Source organism: Terrapene carolina, unplaced genomic scaffold (genome assembly GCF_002925995.2).
Source record: "Terrapene carolina triunguis isolate 2854851 unplaced genomic scaffold, T_m_triunguis-2.0 Scaffold88, whole genome shotgun sequence".
Classification (NCBI taxonomy): Eukaryota; Metazoa; Chordata; order Testudines; family Emydidae; genus Terrapene; species Terrapene triunguis.
Genome location: NW_020664439.1, coordinates 21,250,674 through 21,267,881, shown reverse-complemented (window position 1 = coordinate 21,267,881; position 17,208 = coordinate 21,250,674). Strand labels below are relative to the sequence as shown.

Here is a 17,208-nt window from a genome sequence, read left to right as displayed (position 1 = left end):
CAGGGAAAACAGGAGCAGAGGTAGTCTTTGCACATTAGGTGGCAGCTTCCAAGGGGGTTTCTGTGATCCAACCCGTCACACGCACATCGATTCGGGGATCGATTGTCGCGTCCCCGAGAGATCAATTTCTACCCGCTGATCCAGGCGGGTAGTGAAGATAAGCCCTTAGTGATTGGCTGAACAAGAAGTAGGACTGAGTGGACTTGTAGGCTCTAAAGTTTTACATTGTTTTGTTTTTGAGTGCAGTTATATAAAAAAAAATTTCTACATTTGTAAATTGCATGATAAAGAGATTGGCCTACAGTACTTTTATGAGATGAACTGAAAAATATTATTTCTTTTGTTGTTTTTACAGTGCAAATATTTGTAATAAAAAATATAAAGTGAGCACTGTACACTGTATTCTGTGTTGTAATTGAAATCCATATATATGAAAATGTAGAAAAACATCCAAAATTTAAATTGGTATGTTATTATTTTTAACAGTGCAATTAAAATGCTGACTATTCTTTAATCTAGTTACATTGATTTGTGTTAATTGCTTGAGTTAACTGCAATTAATTGACAGCCCTAATTATTAGTTGTTGACCATGATGTTAAAACATAAGACCTGTGTAATAATTGGGATCTGACAGGCCTAGCTAATTTTGAACTCAACTGTGGAAAAGTGGAAAATTTTATATTATCACCTATAACAACTGTTAATAGGAAAAGGTACAAAAGAGAGAAAGTGACAAAAAGGCCTAATGATATAACTCAAGATCAGCGTTTCTCAAACTGGGGTCGCTGCTTGTGTAGGGAAAGCCCTTGGCGGGCCGGGCCGGGCCGGTTTGTTTACCTGCCCCATCCGCAGGTCCGGCCGATCGCGGCTCCCACTGGCCGCGGTCAGGGCCGGTGCTACCATTAAGGCAAACTAGGCGGTTGCCTAGGGCGCCAAAAAGCGGTGTCCCCAATTTTTTTTTACAGCGTTCCTCCCCGAGCGCGCGGTCGCCGCTCCACTTCTCCCGCCTCCCAGGCTTGCAGCGCCAATCAGCTGTTTGGCGCCGCAAGCCTGGGAGGAGAATTAGAGTGGGGGCGGCATGCTCGGGGAGGAGGCGGAGCAGAGGTGAGCTGGGGTGGGGACGTACTGCACGGCTTCCTGGGCCGGGGGGGTGGGGAACTGCCGCGGAGGTGCCTCAGGGCGGGGGTGGGGAGCTGCCGCACGGTGCCCGGGCGGGGAGCGGCCGCGGGGGGGGGGCGCCTCAGGGCAGAGGGGGGGAGCTGCTGTGAGGGGGGGCACCTCAGGGCGGAGAGCTGCCGCAGGGCTGGAGGGGGAGGGGGCACAAGGTGGATGTTTCGCCTAGGGCACGAAATTTCCTTGCACCGGCCCTGGCCGTGGTTCACCACTGCAGGCCAATAGGAGCTGCTGGAAGCAGCGGCCAGTACGTCCCTCGGTCCGCGCCGCTTCCAGCAGCTCCCATTGGCTTGCAGTGATGAGCCGCGATCGGCTGGACCTGCGGACAGGGCAGGTAAACAAACTGGCCTGTCCCACCAGGGGCTTTCCCTACACAAGCGGTGACCCCAGTTTGAGAAACACTGCTCAAGATTGTGTGGAAATCATGCCTAGTAAATGACAGAAGTATGGAATGGGAAATCAATGGACCTGAAGAAGTGTATAGGAAATTAGGCCTAACTGGTGAGCAGAATACCTTTTGGGGTCCCTAAAAAGACTTCTGTGGAAGGATCAAATGAGCTGGCTGGCTGGCAGATGGGTGAACTGAAAGAAGCAAGCTTCACCATCATGGCTGCTACCCCAACATCTCCTGGGATGTCCAAGATCCACTGCAACACCCTTGGGTCTTCATCTTGATCCTGAGACATGTCCTGACTAGACTGGACTGGAGAGAGGGACCCAGATGACATTGCTACGTCCACTGGCTCTGACTAAATCCCAAACACCGCCTGGGCTCTGAGACTTTGGTTGCTGCTGTCATCTCTCCCTTCCCTACCTTATTTCATCTTTTTCTCCTCTCTCTCTTTTTGCCTTCCGCTTCACAAGCGGCTGAGGTAGCTGGCCATGCCTGTCTGTCTCACAACACTGCTGTGAGCCTGTGACCAGAATGGCAGCTAAAAGCCATGTCTCAAACAGCCCATTGCTGGTACAAGTTTGTCAGCTGTCAGAGTGGGTGATAAGACTGCGTACTGTGCCTGTGTTTTTCCAGCATTAAGTTTGCATGTGAGAGTCAGCACTAAAGACAGAAGCTGTATTTTTCTTTCTTTGCCCTTTTGTGTGTCTTTATATTCTAGGAAACAGGATAAGATTTTCACAACAGCAGCAACAATAGCAGCTTTAGCCCACCTGAACTAACTTTTTCTCTTTTTCCACAAAGGACAGTTATTACCATCTTTAATACCATCAAAAAGACTGTAGCCTCCCCCCACCCACCCCAGGCTCTCCACAGCTAAGGGGAAAGGAAATAAGGGATTCTGTTAATAACAACGTCGCGGGAGAATTAGTGTGCTTTAATTTATGTGTACTGACATCATACCTTTAGTTGAGTTGCCTTAGTTTTCTTCAGTGTCCCTCTATAGGCAAACCTTGTACCCAGGTCTTTGGAATCTCTTAACATAATAGAATGGTCCTCTTTCCTAGTTATGCTGACAGCTGCATTCTTATCACAGCCTCTCTTGTTTCTGATAAGTTGTGTACATATTAGATAGAAGACACAGAAAGCAAAAGAGGGAAAGGAAATACTTTATTCAAATACTCCAGTACAATAGGTTACCCTTTGCATATTTATTTGTAACATCAGTAGCTAGTTAGCAGAGAACTGGATTTGCACAAGCTACATTTTCAAGTCTTGGTGCCAAATATGTGTTAATCCTAAATGCTGTAAACTGTAATGTCCCTTATACACTTTCTGTTGGGTGACTGTGAGCATGGGGTGATGATCACTGGGCTAATGAGATAATTGGGAGAATATCAGGGGAGGAAACAGGAAGCAAGGGCAGCTCAGAGGGTGCGCGCCTGTGCTGAGGAATGAGAGCTGTGGGGAAGCCTACCCTTGCTGTAATCCTGCATTGCACAGTATTAGTCCATAAGAGAAGAATCAATACACACCTAGGTGAAAGATAAGTAGCCTGGTGTGTGTTTGTGACTGTGAAACCACCTGAACTGGTTAGGCAACTTGGTCATTGGGTCACGACAGAGCTGCCCTGTGACAAAGAACGACCTGCGCTTTTACTGCTATAGATACCACTCCTGATGTGTATGCTCCCACAGTACGTTACCTAAGTATAAAAGAAGGATCATGAAAAATGTATACTATAAACAAATAATTGTTTTTAGATAACTCACTCAAAAAAGTGCTCTAGAAACGAAAGACCTTCTCATCCTTAGCTATAGCGGTTTGACCATCAATATGAAAAATGTTTCACATATCAAAAAAGCCACTCTGTAAAATAGTCATGTTAGAAATTACTAAATTTCTAACATGACTAAATTAAGCAATACTTAGAGATTACAATAGTTTGTAAGAACTTGTTCTTACAAATTGTATCCTGTTCCAACTACAGCGTCACTCTGCAAATAAGATTATGCAACACTTTTATGAGAATAACTGTGCTGACATCTCTGCTAAGCTTTTAAATATGCCCAATGAGCATCAGATATTTCCAGAATCCAGAGCAGTCTCAATCTGAGTTGCCAGCTCATGCAGTTCATAAAAATGCTTGAGTCCTCTCCCAAAGAAGGCTGATTTATGACCCAATAAATATTATATATCAGAAGTTATAGTTAAAAAAAGGTGGAGCAATTACTTCCTCAACTGCCCTGGCTTTTCAGGGAAATCTTGCAGAAAAATTCCATCAGTTTAAGCAACAAGTTGTTAACTGTTCTCATTGCTAGAAAGGCTTCAGAGAAAGCACCTAAAATACTGTCAATGGCTTTCTTCATGGGTCACTCCCATTAGTAGTGCAAGTGCACAATGCTTGTACATAGGAGGAGGAAGATGATAAAGGTTTTGAAAGGACTATGGAAAACATTGAGATTTACTAGATCTCTATAAAAATATTGCTCTTGAGAGATTTTTGTTATTTGCAATAAAGGGCAAATATATGTGACTGGCAATGCTCAAAGATATGAATTTGGGTCACTTTGACTCATTAATGAACAGACAGGAAAGCATATGGAATAATAAAATTAACAGATTGAGACACTGACTGCTGCAGAGAGCATGAGTTAACCTTAATCTGAACCACATACATTGTGTAGAGGCAGTGAAATACAGCCAGGGGCTCTAGGTGATCCAGCAAGAGCAATTCCATGAGGCATCATTTCAGAAGGGGAAAAATACAGCTGAAGAAAATGGAAATTGCAATCAAAATAGAAATAAAAAGCTTTCTGAAAGTCAGATTCCTATTTGATGGAAGTGGTGGTGAATGTGAGCCATGAAATATAATCAAATACAAAGAGAAAAAATCATTTTTCATAGGCATATTGTACAGTTATAAAGTCCAACCTAATCCTGGAGAACAGCAAGGCTTTAAACAGATCTCCTTAGATACACTAACTGTACAGCAAACTTCTTCACCATGAAAAATACAGCTAAACATAAATGGCAGATGTAGCCATTAAACAGGATATTTATGCACAATGGAGTGTTAGTCCAAGAAAAAAAAATAATTTAGCCAAGGAAAAGGCACAGAAATCTAAAGCAGATTTCATATTTGGGACATAAAATATTGGAACAAGGGCAAGGGACTACTACAACTTTCCATACAGTGAGATGAAGTTAGTTTAACAAATTATTCTTGCAAATGCCACAGAATTGTATACAGAGAACACAAGACAATATGCTAGGCAAATTCTCTGATGTCGGTCTAAAATATCTGAAAGGAGAATACCATATTAAGATAGACAACTCAGTGCTTCCAAATTCCAATGTAAAGTCAAAACTGAACTTGATAATGTGGAAGAAATGGGAGTTACTGAAAAGTAAAACAGACAGGCTGACTTAATTGCATGGTTTCAAATGAAATTCTTACACTTTACTTTGTGAAGTATATTTTATCTATACAGTTTTATGATGTTTAAAAATTATTTGGCATATAATTCATGTCAATGGTCAAAGTGAGTTGCTAAAAATGACACTGGAAAAACAAACATTAATAAGCGTTTCAGTACTGAGATGCTGATCAACAATCTATCAGTTTTAAAATGAATGTTTAAAATTAAATATACACAAGTTAAGAGGGAAGGTACTGTACATCTGGGGTCAGGCTTGGGTTATGAGGGATTACAGGTTTTGGTTGCAAGGGTGAAGGGATACATACATATCACATAACCGGCATAGACCCAGATTGGGGTGCAAGAGTTTTTCAAGTGTCAGTGGATAAGAGGGCTCGGGTACCCCACCCATGGAATGTATAAGGAGTCCAAGTCAGTATCTGTGTAGCGAATGAGTACATGGGTGGGGTGCGTACCTTGGTTCGTCAGGGAAGGAAGTGGGTTATTTCCCTGGTCGGTGGTCTCAGTTACTCAGTTGGTATTGGCAGTGTCCTGTGATGTGTGCCGTATAAATGTCTCTTATTCTTTAACTCAGCCAATTGTACTCACATCAGGTGATATTTTTGAAGAACAGCCATTTGCATTGACACTCCTAACTAAACAAGGCAGAAAGAAAATATGCATATATGGTGTATATAATTTGTACGGTATCTTTGAGGACTTGTTTGCTGCACCTTGAAATAGAAACAAGTCCACCTTCCCTGCTACAGAGGCAGAAGGGAGTGCTACATTTTCCCTAGCTCCCTCAATTCCCAAGTTATAACAGGTAGTACATTTTATTTAGTGTTTTCCTGCCCTTAGAATTTCCCATCTTTGCATGGTATGGTAGCAAATTCTGGTTATGGAATTCAGACAGCAGGTTTACTCTACACCAACTGTCCTCTTGCCCAGAAACAAGAAAGGGATTGGCTACCTCTACAATGTTGTTACATGATTATTCAATATGTATATTACAGTATCTATTTTAGAGTTTGTCCATCACCATAGTATCCCAGCACATGCCACCCCAAATTCACAGCAATAAAAAAATTTCTAATGGACTTCCTGGATTCTCTGGCTCTTTTAAAGATCATAACCAGGACTGCGATCCCACTGCGTTAGGTGCTGTACAGACACAAAGAGGCAGAATGAGAGAGAGAGTCAGTCCTTCCCCCAAGGGCTTACAATTTGAGGCCTGGGCAAAAAGTTTGGAAGGGGATAGGGCTGAGGAGCCCACACTGGCTGTCCTTTGGGGCAGGCTCTTAAGGGGTCAAGACTAGTGAGAGGACAGAGGCAGGCAATCCAAGGAGACTGGCTTATACGGGGACCTCATGGGCTGAGGGCACAGCAGAGGCAGCGAGTTGTATGGGCCCATGGTACCCGGGCTCCAGCAACTTCAGGACTCAGGGGGCCCAGCTCCACCAATGTTTGGGACCGGGTCTCTCCCCCGGCCCCGCCTGCTGCCCCCATACCCCACTTGCTGCCCCCATGCACCTCCCCCCCGAGTGTCCCTGCCTGCCCTAGGCAGCAGGTGGCTGCCCCCTGCAGCCCCATGATGTGCTCCCTCACTGGCCGCTGCTGTGGCCCGCTACAAGGGAACTGCGCAGCAGGGAGGCTGAGGCAGCTGCTGCACCTGCAGAGGGAGGAAGTGCATTGCAGCCCTGCCCCCAGCAGGCGACTTGGCAGGACCTCCTGAGCAGTAGCCTGAGGGGGCTTGGGTGAGTGTCATGCTGGAGCCCCCCTGAGCTCGCTGCTGCTAGCGGGAAGAGGGCTGGGGAGAGTCCACCTCTCTGGCCCCGCCCCCCCACCCCAGCCCCAGGGCAGCCTGCCTGCTGTGCCCCAAACTCCTCATTCCTGGCCCAGCCCCACACCTCCTCCTGCACCCCAACCCAGAGCCCGCACCCAAACCCCCTCCCAGAGCCCACACCCAGCACTCTGATCCCCTCCTGCACCCAGCACCCCAAACCCCCTCCCACACACCAACCCCCTGTCCCAGCCCAGAGCCCACACCCCTCCCACATCCAAACTCTCTCCCAGAGCCTGCACCCAGCACCCAAACTTCCTCCCAGAGCCTGCACCCCAAACTCCCTCCTGCACCCAAATTCCCTCCCAGAGTGTTAGGCAGGTGGGACTTGGACCCGTTCTGGCCACCACCAAAAATTATACAAACCTGCTGCCCCTGGGTCACAGGCCCACAAATGCCCGTATTAACATATATTTGCATACCTATAGGCCAGCGGCAGCGGAGCTGGCTGCTTTATAATAATTAGACATGCTCGGCAGGTGTCCCCGGGGCAGAGACCCCCCATCCCCCACTCTCTCGGGGCAGAGACCCCCCCCATCCCCGCCCTCTCTCGGGGCAGAGCACTCCCCCACGTTTCCCTCCCCGGTCCCCTGCCCACGAGGGGGCGGGTCTCAGCGGCCGCTCTCTGCTCCCTCCCAGACCATCCCGTCGCGGGGCGGTGCAGCCGGGCGGGAGACGGACACAGGGGTGCCTGGGCTCCGCTCCACGGACCCGGACGCGGCTCTGAAGGTGAGGGGTTGACAGGGGAGCCGGCTGCCCCGGCCAGAGGGGATTGCCCCGCCCTCAGGGGCAAGTGGGGGGAACTGCCCGCCATGGTGCTCGGGGCGGGGTCCTGCTCACCCCCAGGGGCGGCTGCAGGGGGCCGGTGTCCCCCGCGGGTGATGGCGATGGCGGGGCTTGCCCCCTCCCCAGCAATGCTGAGGACCGACACCTTTCACTTTCGTTTCTTCTGCGCCTGACCTGGTCTCTGTAGACCCGGGAACTGGGACTTCCTGCTTCCCGCCCCGGCTTGTCCGTGGACTGGGGGGTGTCTGCTTCCCCCGTCCCGAGCATGCTCTGCAGTCTGTCAGAAGGGAAGGGACCCCATCACTCCCCTGTTAGCGAGAGAGGGAAAGAGCTTGATCTCTTTGCTTTGCCAGAAAGAAGACTGAGAGGCGAGTCATAATAAGTACCTTAACCAGGGAAAACAGCAGGTACTAAAGGGCTCTTTCATTTAGTAAAGAAAGGCATAAATGGAAGCAATCTCTTTAAGCTGGACCCCCAAGAAAACTATTTTGGGTGCTTGATTTTTGGAATTGCTCTTTTAAAATCTAGCAAAAGCCTAAGTTCCAGATGTATTTTGTTTCTTTTTGTGTTTAATAAAATTTACCTTTTTTAAGAACAGGATTGGATTGTTGGTGTCCTAAGAGGTTTGTGCATGTTGTTTAATTAGCTGGTAGCCACAGCTAATTTCCTTTGTTTTCTTTCTCAGCTCTTCCTGGGAGGAGGGGTGAAAGGGCTTGCGGGTACTCCACAGGGAGGAATTCCCAAGTGCTCCTTCCTGGATTCAAAAGGGGTTTTTTTTGAATTTGGGTGGTGGCAGCATTTACCAAGCCAAGGTCAGAGAAAAGCTGTAACCTTGGGAGTTTAATACAAGCCTGGAGTGGCAAGTATTAATTTTTAAAATCCTTGCGGGCCCCATTTCTGCACTTGGAGTGACAGAGTTGGGATTTGGCCTTGACATGACCCAATACGGAGTTGTAGGGGGTAACAAGGTTATTTTAGGGGGGTCACAGTATTGCCACCCTTACTTCTGTGCTACCTTCAGAGCTGGGGGGGGGGGAAGGGGGCTGAAAAGCGGCAGCTATTGGTCAGGTGCCCAACCCTGAAGGGACTGTGAATTTGGTAGGGCCCTAATTATAGGATAGCAGAAACATGGTGGAATAGTAGTCATGACTGGAGTATGAGAATTGAAGGGCATGTGCTGTTCAGGAAAAGCAGAAATAAAGATAAAGATGGTGGAGTAGCATTGTATATTAATGATGAGGTAGACTGTAAAGAAATTAGAAGTGATGGAATGGATAAAACAGAGTCTGTCTGGGTCAAAATCACTTTGGGGAAGAAAGCTGCCAGAGGTTCCCCTAGGATAGTGCTTGGTGTATGTTATAGACCCAAGAATCTGATTTGGATATGCATGGAGACCTCTTTAATATTTTTAATGAAATAAATACTACTGGGAATTGTGTGATTATGGGAGACTTTAATTTTCCAGATTTAGACTAGAGGACAAGTGCTGCTAATAATAGTAGGGCCCAGATTTTCCTGGATGTGATAGCTTCCAGATGTCTTCACCAACTAGTTGCTGAATGAACAAGAGGTGATGCCATTTTTAGATTTGGTATTGGTGAGCAGTGAGGACCTCATAGAAGAGCTGGTTGTAGGAGAAAACCTTGGTTTGAGTGATTATGAGCTAATTCAGTTTAAACTAAATGGAATGATAAACAAAAATAGATCTGCAACTAGGTCCTTGATTTCAAAAGGGTGAACTTTAAGGGTTCTATAGTCATATCGATTAAAAGAAAACAAGAAAAGAAGAAATGGGACTGCTAAACACTGAGGATGGGGTGGATAATCTAGGCACGGCCCAACACCTAAACAAATACTTTGCCTGAGTTTTTAATCAGGACAATGAAGAGCTTAGGTGTAGTGGCAGGGTGGCTAATGGAAATGAGAATATAGAAATAGAAATTACCATATCCAAGGTGGAAATCAAACTCAACCAGCTTAATGGCACTAAATGGGGAGGCCTGATAATCTCCATCCAAGAATATTAAAGGAACTGGCACATGAAATTGCAAACCAATAGCAAGGATTTTTAATGAATCTGTAAACTCGGGGGTTGTACCCTAAGAATGGAAAATTGCTAATATAGTACCTATTTTTAAGAGCGAAAAAGAAGTGGCAAACTACAGGCCTATTAGTTTGACCTCAATTGTGTAAAAAGTCTTGGAACAATTTTGAAAGAAAAAGTAGTTAAGGACATAGAGGTAAACAGAAATTGGGATAAATATAACATGGCTTTACAAAAGGTAGATCATGTCAGACCAACCTGATATATGTTTCACTCTATATGCATCCGAAGAAGTGGGTTGTAGCCCACGAAAGCTTATGCTCTAATAAATTTGTTAGTCTCTAAGGTGCCACAAGTACTCCTGTTCTTTCTTTGAGAAGATAACTGATTTTTTAAGACAAAAGAAATGCAGTAGATCTAATCTAACTGGATTTCAGTAAGGCATTTGACACAGTTCCAGTGGGAAATTATTAGTTAAATTAGAGAAGATTGGGATTAATATGAGAATTGAAAGATAGATAAATTAAAGGGGAGACTGCAGTGGGTCATATTGAAAGGTCAACTGTCAGGTTGGAGGGAAATTACTAGTGGAGTTCCTTAGGGATCAGTCTTGGGACCTATCTTATTTAACATTTTTATTAATGAGCTTGACACAAAAAGTGGGAGTGTATTAATAAAATTTGCAGGTGACACGAAGTCACAGAGGAGGACCGGAATATCATACAAGATTATCTGGTTGACCTTGAAAACTGGAGTAATAGAAATGGGATGAAATGTAATAGTACAAGGTCATTGACTTAGGGACTAACCACAAGATTTGTTGCTATAAGATGGGGACTTGTCTGTTGGAAGCGACAGAGAAGGAGAAAGACTTTGGGTGTATTGGTTGATCACAGGATGACTATGAGCCATCAATGTGATGTGGTCATGAAAAAGGCTAATACAGTCCTGGGATACATCAGGTGAGGTATTTCCAGTAGAGATAAGGAAGTGTTAGTACCATTATACAAGGCACTGGAGAGACCTCATCTGGAATACTATATGCAGTTTAAGAAAGATGAATTCAAACTGGAACAGGGGCAGAGAAGGGCTACTAGGATGATCTGAGGAATGGAAAACCTACCTTATGAGAGGAAACTCACAGAGTGTGGCTTGTTTAGCCTAACCAAAAGAAGGCTATGGGGAGATGTGATTGCTGTCTACAAATACATCTGAGGGATAAATACCAGAGAGGGAGAGTAGTTATTTAAATTAAGCACCAATGTGGACACAAGAACAAATGGATATAAACTGGCCATCAACAAGTCTAGGCTTGAAATTAGACAAAGTTTCTAACCATCAGAGGAGTAAAGTTCTGGAACAGCATTCCAAGGAAAATAGTGGGGGCAAAAAGCCTTATTTGTTTTAAGACTGAGCTTGATAAATTTATGGAGGGGACAGGGCCGGCTCCAGGCACCAGCCCACCAAGCTTGTGCTTGGGGCGGCACCTGGAGGGGGGCGGCGCAGCGCTCTGGGCGCCGGGGAGAGCGGGGCCACGGCCGGGCTCACCGCCCTCCCCCCGGCACTCTGGCCGCCCTCCCCCCCGGCGAGCCCCTCTCGCCACCCTGCCCCCTGCGCTCTGGCCGCCGGGGGGAGAGCGGAGCCCCCGCCGGGGCTCGCCGCCCTCCTCCCAGGGCTCCAGCCGCCCTCGCCCTCCCCCCGGCCGCCCTCCCCCCGGCCGCCGGGGGGGGGGGGGGCGGCCGGAGGCTTTTTTGCCTGGGGCGGCAAAAAAGCCAGAGCCGGCCCTGGGAGGGGATGATATGATGAGACTGCCCACAATGGTATGTAGCCAATCTGCGACTGTTAGTATCTAATATCTCCAATGACCAGTGATGGGACACTAGCCAAAGAGGGCTCTGAGGTACTACAGAGAGTTCTTTCCCATGTGTCTGGCTGTTGGGTCTTGCCCACATGTTCAGGGTCTAACTGATTGCCATATTTAGGGTCGGGAAGAAATTTTTCCCCAGGTCAGACTGGCAGAGACCCTGAGGTTTTTTGCCTTCCTCTGCAGCATAGGGCACAGGTCACTTGCAGGTTTAAACTAGCGTAAATGATGGATTTTCTGTAATTTGACGTATTTAAATCATGATGTGAAGGCTTCAGTAACTCAGCCAGAGGTTATGAGTCTATTACAGGAGTGGGTGGGTGAGGTTCTGAGGCCTGCAACGTGCAGGATGTCAGACTAGATTATCATGATGGTCCCTTTTGTCCTTAAAGTCTATGAGTCTAAGCCTGGTCTACACTAACCCCCCAAGTCGAAGTAAGGTACGCACCTTCAGCTACGTGAATAACGTAGCTGAAGTCGACATACCTTACTTCGAACTTACTGCGGTTCAGATGCGGTCCACACGCGGCAGGCAGGCTCCCCGTCGACTCCACGGTACTCCTCTCGTTGAGCTGGAGTACCGCAGTCGACGGCGAGCACTTCCTGGTTCGATTTATCGCATCCAGACGCGATAAATCGAACTAGGAAGTTCGATTTCCAGCCGCCGAACTAGCGGCTAAGTATAGACCAGCCCTAAGTTATTAGGCTCGATGCAGGGATTACTGGGTGCAACTCTGTGGCCTATGTTCTACAGGAGATCTGTCTAGATGATCTAATAGCCCCTTCTGGCCTTAAAATCTGTGAATTCCAAATTTGTTTTTTTTTTTTTTTAATCTCTAAACTCCTAGTGGGTTTAATGTACTTTTTTAATCTGTTAACTATCTCTTCTATGGGACATTTTCAGTTATTTACTCTTTTATCATATTAAAGGTTGGAGATGTAAATTCCGTGGAGAAACATAGCAAACGCATGCTCTGACCTGGGAGATGTCCCCAGGGTACAATCTGGACTGTTGAACAACAGTGTCTTCTGAACTCTCTAGCCTGGGGTGCCTTTTGCAATGCTTTACTGGTGAACAACAACCTCTCCAGGTTCTGCTCACACGCAGCCTTCAGTGTGTACGTTCACTCCCAGCTAAATATATAAATGCTCTCCCAACCATTCATGAACTACATATAGTGCGATACCCGCAAATTCTTAGTCCCAGCCTTGTTCCCCAGAAATGTGCATCTTGTACTACTTAGTACCCTCCTGGACAGTACAAGCTCATAATACGTCTCTCATTTCATCAAAAGTGCACCAGCCTTTCTATCTCAAATGGAGTTTCCCACGCACTTTAATCCAAACACATACTAGTTATGATTAAACAATAAGATAACTTTATTAACTACAGAAGATAGATTTTAAGTGATTATAAGTATAGATGCATAGTCAGGATTGGTTACAAAAGAAATAAAAAGATAAAAACACAAGCTAATAATGAACTTAAAAGCAAAATGTCTCTCTCAACATAAGCTCACAGTGCAGACTGGGTCTCCTTCCAGCCTGGGACCACTCCAACCTTTGTTCAGTTCTTTTAAAGTTGTTGATGTCATAAGCAGAGAGATGGGAGGAAGAGAAGTGGGGTGGAGGTTATGGTCTCTCATTCTTATACTCTCTCCCCTCTTGGAGGATTACCCCCTACTGGGGTGTAGGCAACCTGTAGTTCCTTGTGGATGTGAGGGTTGAAATGTTCCTGTGATGCAATGTAAATTTCTTGTTTACACCTTCCTGGTGCTGAAGAATGGACAGTTAAGAGGATAATGGCCCATTAGTACGTTGCTGGCATGCTAGCATTTCTTTGTCGCTGAGAAATTGGTTTGTAGGCATGACCCAGAACTACAACATATTTCAGTAACAATCATATAGTAAAATCTCACAATTTTACATGCAGTGTTGTTACACACATTTCAACAAGATGATAATATTCAGCAGATTACGAGTTTTCAAATGAAACCTCAGAAAATATACTTTGTACAAAACATATCATAACCATATAAAAGTGAGGAATATGGGGTATAGGGTATCGCATGGGATACGAAGTGTCACAATATATATTTACAAAAAATCTGGTCTTAGTTTTACTCTGTAAAGCTGAGACAGAGAGGGTGAGGTAATATCTGTCATTGGACCATATTACTCCACCCACCTTGTTGCCCTAATATCCTGGGACTAGGGTGACCAGACAGCAAATGTGAAAAGTCGGGAAGGGGGTGGGGGGCTAATAGGAACCTATATAAGAAAAAGACCCAAAAATTGGGACTGTCCCTATAAAATCGGGACATCTGGTCACCCTATCTGGGACCAACATAGCTACAGCTACACTGTAAAGCTGGCCAATTTGGTGTTTCAGCTTTCTCTCATCACAGGTTTCTATGCAGAGACATCGACGGGGGTGATAAGATATTTCCTTTGGATGTTTCACTCTTTTGGGGGCATCTAGATTTTTTTTAATAGTTGTTCGCTTGCTTGTGGAGGGACCAGAGGTTTTAGAGGTGTCCCTCTTGATTATTTAATTATTATGCTTTTGATTTTCATGTTAATTTAGTCCTCCTGAAATGTGCTGGCTTGTCAGCAGTAGAGGTGGAAGTTGAGGATCTATATAAACAATCTAAGCTGGGGGTTTGCAAACTGAGGGTTGTGACCCCTCAGGGGGGTCATAAGGTTATTACTTGGGGGGTCATGAGCTGTCAGACTCCACTCCAAACCCTGCTTCCCCTCCAGCATTTATAATAGTGTTAAATATGAAAAAAGGTGTTTTTAATTTATATGGGGGGGTTGTACTCATAGGCTTGCTGTGTGAACGGGGTCACCAATACAAAAGTTTGAGAACCACTGATCTGACATAATGTGTGTGGAAAAAGAAACAAAGTCACTCCCAGATATCTAAGGTAAACTTCCTTCTGGATCCCCTGGAGCAGCTTGTTTTTGTAGGTCTGCTTTCTACACTGTAAACTCTCCAAGGAATGGTTAGCCTTAATGCTTGCTGTTTCCATGGGCCTGAGCATATTGTTACTACTTTTGTGGGCATAAGCAATTATGCTCGTGTCAGTATTTTCTGTGACATAACCAGAAAGAGAGAAAGCTGCTTAGACCTCATCATGAAGAGAGATGACAGTTGCCTTAAATTATATTCAAAACAAAATAGAAAAATCATACCCACTGTTAGAGGGATTTCCCTTCACCCTTCCACTTCCCGGGTTCTTGTCATGCAGACAGCAAGCAGCAAAAGACCAGAAGTCCTAAGCACAGACAATAAGATGTTTATTGGGTTTAGTTTCCAAGCAAGCTTATTCCGAAGCCCTTCACACCAGTCGGGCTTATATCTATACGCCCATAGAGTCTGTTCCCCAGTGTTCTGTTCCCAGCTCTGAATGCCACAGAGAGTTTACCCTGTGTCCATCTTCCCAGCTCTGAAAGCGCAGAGCATTTACCCAGTGTCTCCCTTAGCAAACATGATTCTAATTTCCCTTCCCCCCACTTCCTGTTTGATCCTAGTTTATATAGTAATAGTCTCAGCTATACCTTAACCAATCATTTTACTGAAATTTAACTAAGCAATCCTAACATAGTGTAACATAATTCTCTAACCAATTATATTCCACTACCCTAATTAACTTGCACCTAGCAAAATTAATTATACAGCAGACAGAAACAATTAGCGAACCAGACAGATTAACAGTAGAAAAATGGGGGCCATAAAGATAAAACAGTACAGAAATTAGCATTTCACAACCAATGATAAGTGATTTCTTGCCAGACAGGCTGCTATCAAACTAAGTTTTCTTTAACCATCTTTATCAGGTGGTGATAGGCACTATCAGGACACGATTGTATTCCTAACAGCCCAATACCACCTTATTTCAATGTGACTGGTGTGGAATGTGAGGATGTGACTGTACGCTTCCCAGCTTATGGCTGCCCCTGCCGCTTAGCCTAAGAACAAGGCCTCAGAGAAAAGGCCCATACACAGACGGACTGTGATTTTGATTCTTTGTTTTTATACCCCTGTAACTAGCTAAGTGATAAAAAGTACACCTAAGTTCTTAAAATAGAGGCCTTTACAGGCAGGCCTGAATATCTATAATCTAACACTCCACCTCTTTCTTTTTCTTTTGGGATCCTCCTGCCCAGGTATCCCTGGAAAAGCATAGGACATATGACGAAACATTTCCTGATAGGGCCAGGCATCAAGTTGGAATGTGTTGATGCTCCATCTGTCCCACTACCCCTTGTGTAGTACAATGCCCTGCACCTTCTCTCGTACGGACATACCACACCTGTTCCAATTAGTGTTCCAGACTTCCCATTATAGTGGGCCCGAGAAGGTTGTCTAGTACACTGGGCGGGAGGGCTTATTACATTACTTATAGGTTATAATTAATAGCTGTTCTTTAGAGGGTTATGCCCCTCTTGACTGTTTCCATATGCAACGTAACACAAATATACTTAACAATACTCCAGCCACCATGATAATCCACAGCAATACCGAGAGTCCTGACCACTGCAGTATAGTCCAACATCCTGGCCACCACTAAAAACACTGCTTCTCCTCCTTTGACAGGGTTAAAACCCTGTGAATGCCACCCTTAAGTGTATATTTTAAATGTGTCCAGTTGTTGGCAGCTTCAGTGAGCTCTGCTCCTGCAGTCTTCGCATGCTTTTGTCCATATCATGAGTCCACTGGATATTCACAGAAAAATGGGGTATTGTCCAAACCAGCTCGACCACTTTGTATGGAATGGGTAGTATGCACTGGTTCGATTGTGCGCAGCAATGAGTTCCACAGATCCGTTCGTACACCATAGTCCCAATGGCACATAGATGTGTGTAACTGTGCCAGATGCTGGTGCAATTGTGTCCCCAAGTGTTGTGTACATTCCCAGCAAACACCCCATACCCCATATATATCACCCCAATGGCCCCCATTTGCAACAGGCGCATGGCCCCTCATCCACCCCAGCCCTGGAGCACTGGGTGGTGAAGCCCCAGTGCCGGGGCCCCCCCAGCACTGGGCAGCCCCAGCTACCCCAAGTTCCATTCGCCCTAGACCCAGACCCAGACCCAGCCAGCTTCCCTTCCTGGAAGAGGAGCAGCCTGCCTGGTGGGCGGGGCCTGGGGCCAACTAGCAGCAAGAGGGGAGGGGGCCTCTGGATGGAGCATGGGCGGGGCCACATGGGGCTGTTTGGAAAGGCACAGCCTTCCCCTGCCTATTAGACACGCTGCCCATGGAAAAATCCTGTACTGCACCTGACTGCATACATCTACGGTTAGATTCTGATCTTATGTTTGCTAATGTCAACCTAGAGAGCACATCCCCTGACTTACACCAGGATAACTGAAATCCGAATCTGTCTACATAATAATGATAAAACAATGGTCTGAGGAAACATAAGCAAATGTTTTGCTGAAAGTTTTTCTCTGTTTTTGTTATTTTTTTCAAGTGCAGTTCATGCATAGGAAATGAAGAAAAGAATGTGGGGATGTTATTTCCCTGTTCGATAAATTTCATAGTACACTTTAAAAATAATACTATTCCATTCTTCTGATTTCTCTTAAAGCAGTTGTTTCCTCCACTGTTCTTACAAATGTTTTGAATGTCCCTGAGGCATTTGGGCTAATTTGTCTATTGGAAATATAGTTAA

The 17,208-nt window shown here is 45.5% G+C and overlaps 1 protein-coding gene across 1 annotated transcript in view; it reads left to right on the top strand.

The window, feature by feature from the left end:
• Nucleotides 1–7,542: 7,542 nt before the first annotated feature.
• Nucleotides 7,543–17,208, top strand: part of LOC112117012 (phospholipid scramblase 1) — a 36,607-nt gene continuing 26,941 nt past the window's right edge. The window contains exon 1 of the mRNA XM_026649866.2: nucleotides 7,543–7,559. The gene's annotated coding sequence lies outside the window, so the exon portion shown is untranslated. The remainder of the gene's footprint in view (nucleotides 7,560–17,208) is intronic.